Genomic DNA, 13,371 nt, shown 5'->3' on the forward strand with positions numbered 1-13,371 from the left:
AAGTGAGATGTGAGCGCGCAGGCTCTCCAGGGCTGAGAGACACGGAGAAGTGTTAAACGCTCCTCCTGTGAGCGGCGCTGCTCAATGAAGCGGGCTTTGCCATGTTGAAACTGCGGTGGAAAAACCCGTCACCGTGTGAAACACAGTAGTACTAGTCTTGTGCTACAGTACAACAAACATCCCGCCGAATGCTGGGAACACAAAGCCGAGCGTTTCACTTTCGACTCGAGGCCTTTTGATGTGGCTCTGACAAAGGGCGTCTCTTCAAAAAGCCCCCCCCCCCCCCTTTTTCACAGAGGCCTTTCAGAGGGCCCTGTCTGTCCTCGCCCTGCTTCTGCAAGCGATAACTTTCCGGGAGTGTGTGCGTGCATGTGTGTGTATGTGTGCGCGCGTCGAGTTTCAGGCTGAATCAGACGCTTGTTTCATCTCGATAAGTATTCTTTCAAGTGGAGCAGACTCTCATGCACAGACACTAGGAAAAGTCCCCCCCCCACCCCCCTTCGCATTGTTCTTGTGAGATCATGCCATACAGCTCGCATGAACCGGAGAGCTGAATCAGAGAGAACAATACCCGACTCCGCGCAGGTAAAAAATCTCTGTGTGAGGACAAAAGACGGCTGGAGCCCAGCCAAGACATATAGCAATCCTGACTAGGTCACCTGTGTCATTCAATAAAACATATTTCATTGAATACTTTTAGGGTGTTGTATTTTATGAGAGGAAATGTCAGATGGGCTGTAAAACAGTGAGAGAGAAAGGGAGAGAAAGAAAGAGTGAGAGAGAGAGAGTGTGTGTGTGTGTGTGTGTGTGTGTCTGTGTAAGGGCATGGGGTGGACACGGTGTGGTTGTATGATCGGGCCCGCTGAGAGCTGGTGAGGAAATTGCCTCCACTTTTGCCCCCCCCCGGGCTTCAAAGACACACCAGATGTGAGCTGCAGGTGTTAGAACACCGCCTGTCAGCTCCTATGGAATATCTCAGTCCGACCGCACGGGTGAGCGAGGCGTAAAAATACATAAACATCCGTGAGAAAGATCTCATTTGATTGCGTCCCGTGCAATTAGACCCCCCGGGCAGTGAGGTGTTTCACCGCGGAGAGGAACTGTAAATTGCGCGCTGTCGCCTCACAGTGTGGCATTTCAAAGGGTATTTTTGGTCATTTTCTCATTTCTTTTTAAAGAAGCACGTGTACCACGTGTACACCTGTACACATGTGTGCAGCTTACAACTGGAGGCAATTGATTTAGTCTGTCAATCAAACGGAGCCAGAGGGCAAAATTGTATAGTGATGCTGTTTGCCACAACCCTTTCTAAAATGTTGCCTATGGGCTTTATCTACCTGATACTGGTTAATTGGCTTAAGAGAATAAAACATGACTGTCTTGTGAGCTATAGCAATTCCTCTTTCCCACCACTACCAAGGGCCCAGGGGTAAGAATAACAACCTGGTGTGATTCCTAACAAAGTACAATCAAAGAATGAATTTATAATACATCTCACAAATTAATTTCCTTTGTTCTTTGCACTAGTTTGTTTGCATTATATTCTCACCCGGTTTCAAAATCCTCTGATTACGATGAGTTGAACGAAACAAGTCGATTCTGGGTTGAAATAATAACAAGAGACAGAAAAATCCTATTTACCTTGCCTGCAATTATTTGATAAGGGAATGTTATATTCTTTGAAGTTCTGGCTTAATGCAATAACGCTCTCATCAGAGAAGGTTTTTTCCCAGTGCCAGCCTTGATGGAGATGTACCTTGGAGTGTTGTGTGAGTCAGGCTGGCTTCCTGTGACCAGCATATCAATGGGCAGCTCCTTCAGTTCCGTGCCTGTAGCCCTGATGGGGGACTTGGGCCTCATCAGGCGCCGGCTACTCATGTGCAACGGCTCCTGATCCATTTTCCAGCGCTGGATTAGGAGAGCATTACAGTGCGTTCCTCCTCTCCTCTCCTCTCCTCTCATCTTCTCTCCTCTCCTCTCCCCTTGACCTTATGTCTCACCACTGGACATGAAGGCCCCCTCACTGAAGTTCTCCTTAAAAGGTATAGCGGACGTTCCCTTTTTCCATTTGGGACTTGGGTCAAAGCAAATTAGGCGCCTCTCTGTTTGTTATGATCATTTATGGAGAGAGAAAGAGAGTGCTGAAATAGAGAATAAGGGAGAGAGGGAGGGAGAGTGAAATAGAGTTTGAGATAGACAGAGAGAGAGAGAGAGAGATAGACAGAGAGAGAGAGAGAGAGAGAGAGAGAGAGAGAGAGAGAGAGAGAGAGAGGATGTCAGCCTCCCAGAAACATTAATCTTTCTTGTAGGAAATCAGATTGAAAGCTCTGATGGAGGCTGTGGGCTGCCCGGGTGAGTGCCTGGAGTGGTTTATGATAGACCTCTTCAGTCTGACAGGTGGGCTTGGAGACTGTGGTGCGACGGCCCAGATGATGATAATAATGAGGACGGTCCACCCCGGCACAGTGCCTGTGGTATCTGCTTATTAAATTCCCATTGAGTGGTCCCGTTTTTTTTCCAAGAAGGCCGGTTTAACACTAAGTGCTTGGGCCTCTGGGGTTCTGTGCGGATTGCGGTGTGTGTGTGTGGAGTATGTTCGCCGGAGATTTGCCGAGGCGCGGTTGCCATGCCAGCGCGTTTGACTGAAGGGCCGGCCCCGGCTCCCTTTTTTAATGAATTTGTCTCGCGAAACCCCTGTTTGTCCAGTGCTCACAATCCACTTGTGTACACACTCAAAATATCTCATGAGGATGGACCCCCCTACTCCATTGTTGATAGCGACCCTGGGGGAAATAGCTTATTGATTCCGAGAGGGTCACACGATTAAAGTGGGCTTCAAGGGGGACCCTTCATCTGAACTCGTCAAGGGGGTTACTCAACCCAGACAAGATGAGACGAGTTGGAAAAAGGCCCATCCGCCGTGGGGGTGATCTCTGTCTGGCCTCGCGGGCATTTTTTTTTTTCTGTCCCTTTTTTTCACGCTTACCCAAATGGGCATCCAAGACAGATTTCGCAGTAGTCTGCTGTTGTCGTCGAGGCTATTTTATTATTTTTTTTTCTCCCAGTCCCCCCCTGCTATCTCTCATCCGCCTAAGCGATAGTATCCAGGCCCGCTGATGTATGTGCAACAGACGTTTGTTTGTGAGAGGCTGGGGGCGGGGGGTGCGCGGGGGTGGCGCTAATCATGAAGACGGATGGCATGATGGCTGCCATGATCACGGAGCGCGCCATCTGTGAGGAGGCACGGCGCGACCGGCGCCTGACGGGGGTGTGCTGGAAGCCCTCAGAGGGCTGTAACCGTAGCCCTCTTTACCTTATGGCCTGGAGAATTAAGGCTTTCACCCAGCTTAGCTTACATACAGGAAGAGCACTATCTCCCTCTCTCTCTGCATTATGGCTTCCTGGTTTAGAGGGAGGGCAAATGTACTAGAAATCATTTTGAAATACTCGAGCTAGTGTGTTATACAGTGTAAGATAGTGCTATGAATCAGATGCAGTTGAGTACTGTATCCTTTGGTTTAATTGGTGATATACGCTTCAAAACCGCGTCGTAAATCGTGTCCCCCTGTTTTGAGTGCACCTTTTAAATGAGGATCTGGAAGCAATTTCAAGGCCATTAACGTGTCAAGGATAATAGAGAAATGCATATAAACACAGGCAATTAGGTGTCCGCTATTTCTCCTCTGGAAACGTGTTCCCAGTTAAGGTTCGCGCACAGGACCCCTCAGATATCCGGGGTCGTTACGAAGTCTCCCCGCGGGTTCAGAAAAGGGGCGAGACGCAGGAAATGCGCCGGCCGTCTGAGCTCTTGACCCACAACCACCTGCGCCATTAGTCATGTAAACAGCACGCTCCAATGAGCGACAGCGCTCGCAGTCGGCACGTACGCGGCGCGCCACGACAGGAGGAGGAGGAGGAGGAGGAGGAAGACGAACACGCACAGCGCAGTGTGACGAGGGTACTCACCTCCGTCACCATGGCAACACACTCCCTCCAGCTGGCTGCTGGCTGAAGACTCGTGCATTCATGAAACACCTATAAATAATGCCCATAAGCTATATGATAATTTTATGCAGGAGTGATAGGTTTCCCCCAAGCACAGCTACGCCGACTGATGCAATTTCAGAAGGTGTTAATAATCGAATATCCCCAACTGCCTATATTTTTCTGCTCATTAGCTGTGTTTTCAAACGTTGAGCCAACGACTTTGACAAGGTGCAAGTTGAAATATGTCATGAATTAAACGTAAAGTAGAAAGCCCTGCTCTGCTTGTAGGTTCTGTTTTTTTTTCCGGTCAACTCCAGAGAATGTCCGAGGCGACCACCTCAGGGAGCGATCACGTTTTCAAGGCATTACCTTTTGCACCTGAGCCGGAGCCGTTTTTTAATTTGACTCCTCAAGCGATATCGCCGGGCCTTGAGGAACCCTTCCCTGCCAGCGCATACATCACCGCTGTCAGGGGAGTGGGGAGTGGGCCGGGCCCATGTGACCTCCTCGCCCAGTGTGTTGTGCTGTTGTTTTGTTTGAAGGTTACGGGAGGGTTATTTCCTCTCCGGGAGCCCACCTGTGCAGCCTTGTTCCCTGCCCCTCACTCCCTGGCATTGAGTGAGTGAGTGAGTGAGGGAGGGTGGAGGGTTGGATGGGGGGGGGGGGGGGTGTAGATGGGGAGTGAGTAGGGTTTTATTTTGTTCTTTTTGCAGGCGGTGCATTTTTCCCTGGTCACTTGTCTGGGGCCCGTGGTGCCTAGAGGGAGTCGGGAGCTCGGCTGCCTCTCTTCAGAGTGTGTTACACTGATGCGTCTAATTTACTGGACCGACTTGGGGCAAATCCACACGGGTCACCTGGTGCATGTCCATCAAGGAATAGACACATCAAATGAAACAGTACAGTGCACAGTACAAACACAAGTATCACAGCACACACACACACAAATATATTTTATATGTTATATTTTATTTTATATATATATTTTTGTTCCCTAGATGTTGAAGCAGTTAAAAGAAATGTGAAGTGCAACATGTTCCTTTGGTCAGGTTGACCGGAATTTGTAACAACAACATCTCAGATGCTGTGCTGTTCTATTTGCGGTGACTGCTCTTGCTCTCGCGCCCTGTAGCCATGCATTTCAACAGCCCACTTGAATTGTGGCTAAATGTTTGTTTTTTTAAACAGAGAAAAAGAAGTGCTCAAGGTTGCGCCCGGCGCTTTGAGTGCGCAAAAGGACGAGGTGTGAATGAGTCAGAGGATTTAGAAAAGTGGGGGCTGTTGTCATCCCCCCCCCACACACACATCCCCCCTCCGCCTGCCTGTGCCCCCCCCCCCCCCCCCCCGTCCCCGTCCCCTCCCGGGCAGCGAGTGGGACAATGCCAGGTTTGTTAGGCCTGAGTGCGTGAACACTAAGCTCTCGGCCGCTGGCACGTTGCCGCGCTACCTTCCCATCACCCCTCGGCCGCCCTGGGCAGCCGGGCCCCTGTGTGCGCCACTAAGCGTTTGTGTAAAGTTCATAAGGCTTCCCTCTGTTTGTCCCGGCCATAATGGCAGGTCCATCCTGCTTCCACTCCAAAGCAACACAGAGAAGGAGAGAGAGAGAGAGCTCCGGGTCTTTGAGAGAAAATGTGTGTGTGTGTGTGTCTCTGTGTGTGTGTGTATATGTGTGTGTGGGTACTAACTACTTGGGCTCTAGCCGTCCCGTCTCTGGCAAGTCTCTCGGATCGTTAAAAGCGTTCCAGGGCTCTCCATACAAAACCGCGGTTTTTATCCCCCTGCACTCATTCGGCTAGCGTAGCGCATTCCGGCTAACCTGTGGGCTCTGTAGTGCTGCATGTAAATGACTGTGACCCAGTTAAAGTGGTCTCTCTCTCTCGCAGCGCAGGGCCCATGCACTTTTAATCGGTTCGGGGTCACAGAGGCTGAAATTAACAACCTTCAAACTGCGCACGAGCATTAATGGATTCGTTTTGATGGAAAGCTAATTACAATGTTTATGACGTGCATAATCTGCTCTGTCCGGCCAAAGCAATAACATTCACTGCAACTAATGGCAATTCTTGCCCCCATTATGTGCAAAGTCCTCGACTTCGCTGATATGAAATCTGCGGTAATGGTTGATCCAAGAGCTCCGCTGTCAGCACAAAGTGGGGTGCATTAACGGTAAAAATCCGCGGCGCTACGCGGACAGCGCTCCGTTATCGGCCCGTGCCTTTTGACGGGGGTCTGGCGCTTTTGTGCGGCGCTGGAGCTCACATCAGCATAATTCAGGCATGGACCTGCTCCCCTCCCCCAGCCTCTCGTTTCCCCCATTCTTCCCAGTTACAGCCCCAGTCTCAGACCCTCGTCCACATCGTACATCATCCCCGCCCGCCCGCCCGCCATCCATCCACAGCCCCCGCCCCCAGAGCCCACAGAGAGGTGCTTGGCTGGGCTTGATGAGCTTTGGGGGGTTGGCGTTTGGTCGTTTTCCTTGGGGTGTGTGTGTGTGTGTGTGCGTGTGCGTGTGCGTGTGCGTGTGCGTGTGTACATGTGTGTGCTGGGTGTGTACCAGTGATGCGCGGGCTGATCCAAATCGAGCGGGCGACCGCGGTCACCCGCGGTCACCCGCGGTTATGGGTCAAGAAAAAATATTTTTAATGATATTCGGGTCATGTTTGGTCGGGTCGGTAAAAAAAATATGCCGTTAATTTTTTGTCATTTATATCGTAGGCTACATAATTGTCTTTAGAAGAGAAATACATCATTTGCAGCATTCCCACTGAAACGCGATTCTATCCTCCACATTTTGTCACGAATGTATGTCATGTAGAAATGCACTTGTTGTTTCTGCGTAGACAGACCCTCGACTACACTTGACATGCAGTTGTGTTCTGTTCTCAGAGCATAGGCCTATTCTTTCTTTGTCTATGATCTGCAACTTTTTTTTCTCTAACTGCTGGCCTCCTAGACAGAAAATTCGGTTGCCGATGCAATGCGTGCTTCTCAAGTCTGATCATTTGCAGCAAGATCGAATGGTATTATGGAAAGAAAAATAAACTAAAAGTTTCCCAAATCAGGAAATACTTCTTAATTTAATGTCATCAAGGCATATAGCCTACAATTGTTATGAGCATGCAATGTGCGTCCTTGCGCAACTTAATGTGGCTTGTTGGAAAGCCCGACGTCTGCTCTTTCGTGCAATAAAGGTTTCATCTCGCTGCAATGACGCACTCAATCGGGCTCTATGGGTTTTGTTTTTTGTTTTGGTCCATTGATGAAGACGTTAATAAAGAGGTTCTTAATAATATTCCACGCATGCATTTCATGCTTGGGAAAGCTTCAAGGCATGTGAGGAACGGCTCAAACAGAATTTGTATAGGAAAATCCTTAGGCTAATTATGTTAAATGTGGAGTCAAATAGCCTAATTTTTGGATGAATGCTAACACGGAACAAAAAAGGTAGACTACATGCATGTTTCCCAAATTCTGAGCAATTATAGGCTATATATAATTAGGCAATATATTATTGTTTTACATGCATATGAGATACCAATTTTGCGTAGCTCAATGACGCTACGACTAAGTTAGACTACTTTTTACAATAAGCGGGTCGGGAAGCGGGTCGGGTCCAGTATTTCAATAATTATTTTTTGCGGTCCGAGTTGCGGTCGGGTTAGTTGTAAACGGCGGGGCGGGTCGGGTCGTTCAGACACGTACCCGCGCATCACTGGTGTGTACATGTGTGTGCTGGAGAATGTGTCCCCTGTTTGTGTATGTGTGCCTGTTTGCATGTGTGTGTGTGTGTGTGTGTGTGGGTGTGGGTGTGGGTGTGGGTGTGGATGTGGGTGGGTGTGTTCATGTGCATGCTTGTGTGTGTCTGCATGATTTGTGTGTGTGTGTGTGTGTGTGTGTGTGTGTGTGTGTGTGTGTAATTCTTACACATTTGAGTGTGTGTGTGTGTGTGAGAGAGAGAGAGAGAGAGAGAGAATATATGTTCCTGTGAGTGTGTGTGTGTGTGTGTGTGTGTGTGTGTGTGTGTGTGTGTGTGTGTGTGTGTGTGTGTGTGCGTGCATCTGTGAGAGAGTATTATGTTCCTCTGTGTGTGTGTGTGTGTGTGTGTGTGTGTGTGTGTGGGGGAGAGAGTATGTTCTTCTCTGTGTGTGTGTGTGTGTGTGTGGAACAGAGAGCATATGAGGTTGTGTCAGGTGCTTGTGGTGGTGACCGGCGGGGTGTTGTGTTGTTGTGTGTGTGTGTGTGTATGTGTGTGTGTGTGTGTGTGTGTGTGTGTGTGTTGTGTGTGTTGTGTGTGTGTGAGAGAGAGAGAGAGAGTATATGTTCTTCTCTTTGAGTGTGTGTGTGTGTGTGTAACAGAGAGCATATGAGGCTGTGTCAGGTGCTCGTGGTGGTGACCGGCGGGGTGTTGTGTTGTTGTGTCTGGCCGTTGGGCTGCTCTGTTGGCCGGTGTAGCCAAGTGTAAGATGGACACCGGTACCCCGGGCCATCTGCCTCCCTTTGGACCGATGTCCTCCCGCACCAACTGGTGTTAATCAGGCACACTTAACCAGTCGGACTGACTGCAGCACCGGTAATTAGACTGTCCCTTTTTATTGAAACAAAAAGCCCCCTGAGCTCACACATTGCAATTCCCAGATAAAAGGATCAGGCCAGCATTTTAAAAAGGGGGATAAGAAGCAGCAGCAGTGGGCTGCCTATTTTTAGCGCCGTTTTACAGGCTATCCGGACTTGAGCTCGAGAAATTAAGCAGATTGTCCCCACCTCACTCAGAGGGGGGATTTCACTGAAACCGGTGGTTCACCACCAAAGACTTTAGCCTCCCCCCACCCCGCCCCCATCCCCCCCATCCTCCGCCCCACATGCCACGGTCACCCTTCTTAAGACTCTCTCAGCGCCTCCATCTGCGCTGTGTAGCTGTACAGTAGCGGCCATATTCAGCGCGCTCTGGCATTTAAAGGCAACAAACAACACACAAAAAGTGCTGTAGCGGTAGCACACACACACACACACACACAGAGAGGATGCTGGTGACAGGGAGGGAGGAGGGAGGGGGTGGTGGTTGGGGAATCTGCCAGTCCAACATTCCCCCACTCTTCCTCTGCCTTTTGTACACTCCCAGTGAATAGCCTTTAGATCTGGCTTTGTCGGAGTGATTGTCAGTGGCTTAATGAGCTTCTCTGCCAAGCGCGTGAGGAGAGCAACAGAGAGATTGAGAGAGAGAGAGAGAGAGAGAGTGGAAGGGAGCGAGAGAGAGAGAGAGCTTTGGCAACATATGTCTGTGCCGTGCCTCCTACTCAGTCCTACGCACATGTGAGAGGACACGCTGTAAGAGAGCCTGCATCTAAGAGCTGTCCCCTGGATTCCCTCAGTTTTCCTCTCTCCCTCTCTCGCTCTCTCTCTCTTTCACCTCCTCCACTCCTTTGGGATTTGGGACACACTCGGGACCAGTTCAGGGAGAATGAGAGCCTGTCCTGTAAGTGCAACTGTGTTTTCTTCTTCTGTCAACTTAACAGCCTGCTGCTTTGCTGTTAGTGGTGTTTGCAACACAGCCGATGTGGTAGGGCTTGAGATTGTTGTTGTGGTGTGTGTGTGTATGTGTGTAAGTGTGTGTGTGTGTGTGTGTCTGTGTCTGTGTGCACGTGCAGGAGGCGTTTCAGGCGAGATTTAGGGGCTGTGTCTCGCAGAAGAGTAGACCAGTTCAAGGAGAGAGAGGGAGCCACTGAATATTCTGAATTGAGTTTAAAATGAAGAATGGGACCTAATTTTCTTTTCCCTCCTTTTCACTAGTCACTTAGCCATTGAAATCGCCCCCTAAAAAGTTTGGAAAGACTTTTCAAATCACGTGATGAATTGTGCAGGAATAAAGCCTGGCATAAGTGGGTTTAAATGTGTTATTTGATTTCCAAAAAGGCTTTTAAATCTAATTTAGGAAGAGCTTTTATGTTCCAACATATACGATGCTTCTCTCTGACAGTTGTTGTCACCACTCTGCGCACATTCCTTGTATGTTGGTCTCTAATCTAGACATAGTTCTTGTCTTGCGCAATCTGTGATTTTGGGTCGTCTGCTGTATGTCTGTCACGCTTCCAGAGGAAGTCCCCTGATGAAAAAGTGGTTTGTTATCAGAGAGGGATGGTGGAAGCACAGAACTGGGGCTTGTTTCCGACACCAGTGTCAAACAGAGCCGAGCCTGTCCAGATGTGCTCTCCAAGAATGCAGGAAGTCCAAAATATATTGCATATTACAGATGACACCCAGCATAAATGGGAATGGGGGGGGGGGTTGCTCAGACAGATTAACGGTGCAAAAGGCCTTCCTGTAGTTAGAGGAAGTTAGAAATCTTCTTTTTTTGTGTGTCGTGGAAGTCTCGGCAAATTTCGTCAACTTGTCTGGCTGCTGCCTGTGGGTATCCGAAGTTAACCCCTCTCACTGCGGTCAAATCAGTGGACGGTTTTGACACGCGACGCGAGGCCTGGGATATGAGTGCCATCCATCACGTTCCAGCCGCGGCGCGGTTTCATCTCGAGACGGTGCCAGCGTCCGTCACGTCGAGTGAGTGGACACGCTGCGATGGCTCACATGAAGGGGGAAAAAAAAACAATAATATCCCTGTCCTCACAGTCCTCCGTGTGATTGCATACTGCTCCTGGCTACTGAGAGAGAGAGAGAGAGAGGGGATCACAGTCTAATATGATTACTGCTCTCCTCCGAGACTCAGGACTTCAAAGAGAAGAGCCAGAGAAGCGTTACTACAAAAAATGGTGGAGAGGAAGAGGTGTGTGTGTGTGTGTGTGTGTGGGGGGGGGGGGTGTCCCACACCTTGCTGACAGAGAAAAATCACATATATTTTCTCTTCTTGTCTGCAGTTTAAATATGACATGTGTAGACATCCTTTCTGTTTCCTCTCCCAGGCTCTGTGCCTCAGTGACTTGGCATGATGTGCGTGTGATTTTTTGGAGTTCCTTGTTCCTTGTTTTGGTTCCCCCTAAGTGCTTCCTGATTGTTGAGGGCTTTTATTCGGGGGGAAAAGGATCCTCCTGCGCCTAATTGAAATGGTCTGCAGATCCTCAGCCCCCGGCAGGGCTAATTAAGAGAAATATCTGAAAAAGTTTCCCATGATTTGAATGCACTGCGCTGGAAGTGAAAGGCTTGCGATCGCCAGCAGTCTTATTTGTTTGTGGCAGTTTATGATCCTGCTGTGCTGTAATACGCGCAGCGGGCTTCCATATTTCAAGAAGATGAACAAAGCCTTCAAAAGTAGAATGGCACAGCGCCGTAGTAGACATCTCATTATAAACAGAAAAAATGAGCCTTCTCCAAGAGCATTTGTCTTGAATCGAGCAGATTGTATGCATAGATTAAGAAAAAGCAGGTGTCTCAAAATGAGCTACTTGACCCTGAGAGAATCTAATTGCATTTATTTAGTTGTGTATTCTTTCGTTAGAATATATTTTGGGGGGGATATTATTTAATCGGTTTAAATGTGAATTAGTCTGGCGTTCATGAAGTGCATAACCCTTCCTTTACTCTGTGAAATAGCTTATTGACCAGTTGCCATGAATCGATCACAGTGTCCAACACTGTAACAGGTTGCAGCGCAGGAATGTCACTAAGTTTGACGGGGCGCAGAGGAGGCCGTAATGAACGCCGGGCCTGAGACGTGTAGATCTGAGCCAGCGGTCAGCTATGGATCACGGCAGGTCAGCCGGATCGTTTGTCATCTCCACCCCCCCCCCCCCCACACACACACACACACACACACATACACCCCCACTCAGAGACCCGTGGAGGTCACGAACCCTACTGCGCCCGCTCATAGTGGAGAGAGAGAGAGAGAGAGAGAGAGAGAGAGAGAGAGAGAGAGAGAGAGAGAGAGAGAGAGAGAGAGAGAGAGAGAGATTTGCATCCACTGGCATTCCGGTCCCATTCCTCCACATCACCCCAGTCAACCTCCTCCCTCTCTGCAGGCTTCCTCCACCCCCCCACACCCCCCCCCCCCCACTTCACCCGCAGCCCCTTGTCCTCCCCACCTGCTAGCAGCCTCTGAAATATTAATGGAGATGTAATTGAGCTGCTCGCTCACCGGCATCACGCCTGCAGTAGCAGTGTGTATCGCAGCCAAATTTCAATTAGACAGGGTTATTATTTAATATCGCTTTGACTTCCTAATCTCATTAAGGAGACTTGTTTCTGTTTTGCCAGGACAGCAGACGCTTTCAATAATGAATGAAGGAGATTTTTGCATGCATTAGAGAGTGCGCTGAGGACGTCCTCCACTGTTGCAGACACTTGTTAAGGGGAGCTTGTGCCTTGAGGTCAGAAGAAAACAGAGCTGTTAGGAGGGTATTGCAAACACACACACACACACACACACACACACACACACACACACACACACACACACACACACACAAATACAGACACACACATACAGACACACATATTTTTTTATTTTTCATTTTTCAAATGTTTTGCTGAGTTTTGTTGGAATCTCTGGTGCTACAGTATGAGTATGTAGTGTATTTAAGTAGTGCCTAAAAGGCAAGAATCTTTAGAGTGTTTACCTGTGTGGATTTCTTTTGGATTAACAAAATGTAATTGAACAGTTCATCTTTAAACAAGTCTTTGTGTGTTAACTCGTAATGTTGGACGTGTGCAAGCAAGCAGACTAAATCAATTTAATCACTAAAATGATTTAGTGTTAACCCTACTTCATTAAGAGAGGAGATCCTTAATTGCTTCTTAATCTTAATAATCCCACCAATTCTTTAATTATGTCTCATGGCGATTAAATCTGAATCTGTGTTTGAGTATTATCTGCAGTGTGTGAGTTTCAGCGGAATCTATGCTCTTTCAGTGTAGGCTCTTCACTGCACACAGTATCCTAATCCACCCCCAACAAGATGGGAATGGACTTAATCTCATTATAGGCTTTCAAATAAAACTACAGCACGAGCACACACACACACACACACACACACACACACACACACACACAAGCACACACTTGCACACACACATACACACACAGCTTCCAATGCCATGGCATTAGATTTGTGGTAGAGGTAGTACGTACATTCAGAATCACTAAGCATTGCAAGCAGGCAAAGACATATAGCTGTGCTTTAGCAGAAGGGAAGAAAAGTGGCTGCCCTCTCCGTGACTGCACTGTGGTCAATGGGAGGTGGGAAAAGCCCCTTGTGAAGGCCCGTCCCTGCGGCTGGAGACGGGGGAGAGTGAAGTGAGCGCTAACAGGCATGAAGACAAAGAACACGGAGCCAGCCAGGTCCCCCGAGGAGCAGGAAGTGTAGTGGGCGTCTTTTGGGAGAAGCTGGGGATGCGGGTATTGTGAGATGGCAGGAGGGGGGGGGGGGGGTGGAGGGTGGT

At 48.8% G+C, this 13,371-nt stretch overlaps 1 protein-coding gene across 4 annotated transcripts in view; it reads left to right on the forward strand.

Moving 5' to 3' along the window:
- chl1b (cell adhesion molecule L1-like b) overlaps positions 1-13,371 on the forward strand; it is a 67,041-nt gene that overhangs the window by 20,156 nt on the left and 33,514 nt on the right. For 3 of the 4 annotated variants that reach the window (XM_062545768.1, XM_062545771.1, XM_062545772.1), the window contains exon 1: positions 9,207-9,457. The exons of the other annotated variant lie outside the window; for it this stretch is intronic. The gene's annotated coding sequence lies outside the window, so the exon portion shown is untranslated. Of the gene's footprint in view, positions 1-9,206; positions 9,458-13,371 lie in introns of those variants that run through there. 4 annotated transcript variants of the gene reach the window in all.

The sequence above is a fragment of the Sardina pilchardus genome, chromosome 9, assembly GCF_963854185.1.
Source record: "Sardina pilchardus chromosome 9, fSarPil1.1, whole genome shotgun sequence".
Lineage (NCBI taxonomy): Eukaryota > Metazoa > Chordata > Actinopteri > Clupeiformes > Clupeidae > Sardina > Sardina pilchardus.